Genomic DNA, 5,505 nt, shown 5'->3' with positions numbered 1-5,505 from the left:
AAGATGGCGTAACGTGCTTTAGCCTAAGTAAAAATTTAATATATCCCTAACGAAATCACCACCTATATATTGGACCAACATTGTTTTTCAATTGAATATGAGGCTGCCACGTGATACTGATTGCTATGCTAATTAACTGACACCTAAGCTGGATAATTTTTTAATTAATACAAACTATAGATTATAACTTTTCAAATGTTCCTCTGTTAATATATAGGGGATATGATCATGAATGACTGAAAGTATTATAATATTATTTATTATTTAAACATAAATATTGTAGTACCTCTGTTGTTGTATCTATTATCTTTTTCCCCGTTACATCTTCTTCGTCAGTTCAAAATGTAATTCTGAAGTACAGATTTATATTTAAAAAATTAGAAAAGCTAAATTATAAATTAAATACCAAAAATAAAAAGTAAAAATAAATGAAAAACATGACTATGAAATATAGGTTGACATTATATATACCTTTGACAATCTACCGATGGTGTAAAAGGAACAGGTAGAGGAATATCACAAAGTGCAGGAACATCGATAAGTTTTATATATGGAGATGAAGTTATAACATCTTTAAAACACTGGCAGAGATCTCTTCGAGCTTGTGTTGTTGTTGCTTGGAGGTTTAGACTATATATAGCATTACAACAAGCATCTGTTGGCTTCTCCCCTGGTTGCCTGACACCATATAAACAAGGTTTCGCTGTGTCTTTCATCATTGCACAAGTTATACTGCACACAATTTTAGCATGAAAAATTGGAGAAACAATAGTCATTAAAATGATAGAAACTATGAAAGCTGAATTACACATATTTAATTGGTTTTATGTAGTATGATTTTTTGTTTGTGATTTTTTTTTTGTTAGATGTGGTAGGTATATTTATACAAATTTGTGAAAATCTTGACCACCTAAAATAAAAAGATATATTAAATATTACTGTGGAATGATATGGTACCAAAATCATAAAAATTGCATTAAATATAAATTATTAATTCACCAATGCAATTATTACTGAAAGATGTGAGAATCTTGTGTGACATCTTTAATTATGGTAACAAATATTTTTGTAACAAAATGCAAATTACATTCATTAATTTTATGGAATATATTTTTTGTTATAAAGAAAAGAATATGTTTCCTAATTTTAATCAAATCCCAAAATCTTCTGAAATTCTTGGTTCAATACACCCTCTAAATCTCCAGCCGGCTATTTCACATATATTACAATCATCTTTGTTTATTATTTTAATAGATTTTTAAATGAAATATATAGTGTATATTATGTAGTGTTATTTTTATGGTTTTCTGTGATTATTTCATTTGTTATCTGGTTGCCTGACAACATCTGAACAAGGTTTCACTGTGTCTTTCATCGTTGCACAAGTGATACTACACACAATTTTAACATGAAAATTTGGAGAAACAATGGTCATTAAAACGAGATAAACTATGAAAGATGAACTACACATATTTAATTGATTTTATATAGTATGATTTTTTGTTTGTGATTTTTTTTGTTAGATGTGATAAGCCTATTTATACAATTTTGTGAAATCTATCTTGACCACCTAAAATAAGAAAAAGAAAAATATCAAATGTTACTGTTGAATGATATGTTACCAAAATAATAAAAATTGCTAAAAGAATAAATTACTAATTGACCACAGCAATTATTACTGAAAGATGTGAGAATCTTGGTCTTTGGTGATATCTTTAATTAGGGTAACAAATATTTTCTTAACAAAAGCAAATTACAATCATTAATTTATGAAATTTCTATATTTTTGTTAGAAAGAAAAGATTATGTTTCCTAATCTAAGATATTTCATTAAGATATACATCATAAACGTGGCCTTATAGTTAGGAAGTCTGTTAATGTATATATGATTTGGTTTATTATTAAAATTAATTGTTATCTGATCATTTTTTTTTGGTTTGATCTGCTTAGACTTAATTTTAATTTATCTCAGGTTTGGGTAAGAAAGAAAAAGTAATTTAATTTAATTTCTGTCATTAGTTATATAATTTAATCTATACAATTATATATTTTATTTGTGCGTTAAAGATTCAAATTTTATACGTGTAAAAATCTCCCTGGCCGTAACACCCCCAATTCGGAATAAGTAAAAGTTAATTAGTTTGTCATGCACCAATCAAACAAGAACATGCACGAAGAACTAAAAAACTCTAACCAGATCGAAGATACTACTACCACGTGCCCAAACATTTGACCTTAAGTTCCCGGATAGATTCGAAATCCCAAGACATATGTCCAAGAACGGATTTCCTAGCGATTCCAAGTTAAAGCTTTGCAACCCGAGTTTGAAACCGTTTGTTAGTTCGTCCCGGATTAGGACTAGTATCATATGCAATCCAAGCATTTCACAAACCTTTTCATATTCATATATACTTTAAGTTCAACCACAGCAAAACTTTATACATGCTCGGCCGATATTCAAAACCATATCTTACATATTACAAAACGTACATGTTTGCAAAAGGTAGCAAATCTACACCAACAGCTTTGTGCTCCTCCGATCCCAAATGGAACCTACTACGGGTTACCTACAAAACAAAGAGTCTAATGAGAAACTAATTTGCTCAGTGAGTCGGGTTTCCTAACAATTATTGATTCCCCCATTATGCATCAAACATCAAGCAACAAAGATCAATTATATTAAGAAATATGCAATGCAAAAATAAAGCAATCACGTAAACAAGCATCCACTCTTCACGAGTGGTTAGATCATTATCGATCGTCGAGGACTGCCTCTCGCCATTGGTTCCTATCTCTATATGAAGTCAATAACACATCCCTTCTTGCGTCCATTGACTCTAAACACAATGTCTAAAAAGCCGGTGGCCCGAATAACACTCTTGCCGCATCGCCATGCAGCTACACGGTCGAGGGTAGCTAGCCTTATCACATGTGTCTTCGCGTCCTGCCCGGAACTAATTTTGTTAAGGCCCCGGACAAGGCACGGGCCTTGAGTGGACACCAATGAATCTCACGACACTCCACCCGAATGTTGGACCCTCACGGATCAAGTCCGTGGATTTACGGTTTTCCCCGTTAAGACATGATCAAACATGTTATATTATCTGAGCCGAGCCCCAAACAATATAATGCAATGACACAAGTATATGCAACACAACATCAATGTATCACAAACATGTTATACCCCTCTAGCCGAGGCCCGACGATATAACTCAATATCTTTCACAAACATCAATCATTATCGTATCATTATTATATATCTAAACGCGCAACCTAGAAATGCATCAACCAATACTCTTATTTTGCAGGCGCTAAACGCACACACAACAATCATAACCCATAACCGAGACTAACCTCAACACTTAGATGAAAGTTTTGGACTGCAAACGCTCCTATCTTGCGGTCGGCTTCATTTTAAACTTTTATCGGAAAACTCTAGAACTTTAGAAATCTAAATACAGAAAAGGTAGGGTAAGAAAGGCTATCTAAGTTCTAATTAAGAAAATAAATAAAACAAAACAAAAACAAAAGCTAATTAAAAAGAAAGCTAAAGACCAAAAATTTACCTTAGGGTTTCGACTTTCTCGAGCTGCTATGGTTAGGGTTCTAAGCATGAGAAATGACTAAGGAGGTGTCTGCTATTTATAGGGGTGGAGAATGAAATCAGGAGAAGGTATAGGTCGTGGGTTACAAGCAGGAGCAGTCCAGGCTGCCCCATGCAACCAATTGGAGAGAGATTGGTGTGCAGCCACAAATCTGTCCAATTAAAACAAGCTTTGTGGCCAGCCACCAATTCAAACAATAGGACATAAACAAGAGCTGCTTAGAGGCTTCTCCAGTCAAGGAGTGACTCATGTCTATCTGCTTAAGGAAGTAGACAAGCAGCTGCATCCTCCAGCAGCTTCCAGATATCCTTAACACATCGTAGATGGGCCCGAATGAGCCGTATTTAAATCCCGAACGTGTTATAAGCTGATCCGAGCTGGCGGAAATGTTTCTCCTTGACAAAATCCTAGATTTCTTAGACCAAAACATTACTTAAATAATTATAAGGTCATTCCTATCTTAAGGCACTATAATAAATTTTCGATTAATTTTCTCATCCGACGTAGGACGTTCTAGGCCGAACCGCGAGCATTTTCAATCCACTAAATTTCCTGAAGATTTTATTTCTTCAGATGAAAACCACTCAAAGACTTTCTAAATTTTTTATGTACCTTGGGATCCACAAACATCAACGGAAATAGATTAATCTGATTTCCACTTACTTGAGTAATTTTCTCGGGTGTTACATAATTTTTCTTTGTCTGCGCTTCACTCTTTAACGAGAGTTATTACACCGGCTATCTCACATATATCACAATCATCTTAGTTTATTATTTTTATTGAAATATATAGTGTATATTATGTAATGTCATTTTCTGATTTTCTGTGATCATTTCATTTGCTTGTAATTTATATTACTAATAAACTTTACCTTTTCAATTTAGGTATATTTTCTATTATTTGTTTTTATGGATGTCAAAATCTAATCAATTCACCTAACTCATATTCATATTAAGAGATGATTGGTAAGTGTTACGATTTTTTTGCTCAAGTATAACTTTCAGAGCCAATTTAATTATTAATCATGTTTTAGTAAAATGTAAATTAACAGTTCAATTTTAAAAAAAAAAACAAATATGATAGTTCTTGAAATTATTTTGTTCTACAGATTATATGTAGTATTTTTAAATCTTTGAAATAAGAGAAATTCCCTAGTATAGATCTAAAAACGTTTTTGTCACAAATATAGACATTAAAAATAAAAATGACCAAAATAGATTTAAATGTTTTATCAAAAGAAGTAAATATACACTTATACCCCTAGGATTAATTAATCTAGACATTAGGGTTTAGAGTTAAGAAGTGGGGTTTAGGATTTAAGGTTTAAGGTTTAGAGTTTAGGGTTTATAGTTTAGGGTTTAAGGTTTAAAGTTGAAGAGTGGGGTTTTGGGGATAGAATTTCAAATTAAAAAAAAAAATAAAAAAAATTCAAAATAAAAAATGTAATTTTCGTCATTTTAGTTTTTGAGATCTATTTTTGTGACAAAAACTTAAAAATGTTTATTTGATAGAATTGCCCTTGAAATAATTCTAAAACAAGAAAATTTACAGCTACATGCACAAAATATTTTGGCTTAAATTTAAATTAAGAAACTATCTCTATAATAAGTAACTATTTTCAGTCTTCCATCTAGCCTTGAGGGGTTATGGAATCTTAAAGTATTTACATTGTATGACTGCCAAGAGCTGAAGTGTGTCCCTCCTCTTCCGTGGACGCTGGAGAAGCTAAACCAGGCAAACTGCTTTTCATTGGAGAGTATATCCGACCTTTTAAAGCTGCAGATCTTGGATGAGCTAAATCTCACCAACTGTAAGAAAGTGGATGATGTTCCAGGCCTAGAGCACTTGAAGGCTCTGAAAAGATTATACATGAGCGGCTGTAACTCTAGGTTCCCTGTT

General features: G+C 32.3%; 1 long non-coding RNA gene across 1 annotated transcript; it reads right to left on the bottom strand.

The window, feature by feature from the left end:
* Window positions 1–314: 314 nt before the first annotated feature.
* Window positions 315–1,529, bottom strand: LOC125587661. The gene is made up of 2 exons (XR_007323935.1): window positions 472–1,529; window positions 315–350 (listed from the first exon to the last, which is right to left on the bottom strand). It is a non-coding gene; the product is annotated as an uncharacterized LOC125587661 (long non-coding RNA).
* Between the last annotated feature and the right edge of the window lie 3,976 nt (window positions 1,530–5,505).

This window comes from Brassica napus, chromosome C5, assembly GCF_020379485.1.
Source record: "Brassica napus cultivar Da-Ae chromosome C5, Da-Ae, whole genome shotgun sequence".
Taxonomy (NCBI): domain Eukaryota; kingdom Viridiplantae; phylum Streptophyta; class Magnoliopsida; order Brassicales; family Brassicaceae; genus Brassica; species Brassica napus.
The sequence above is the reverse complement of the archived record's forward strand: the minus strand, read 5'-3'. Positions and strand labels throughout refer to the sequence as shown.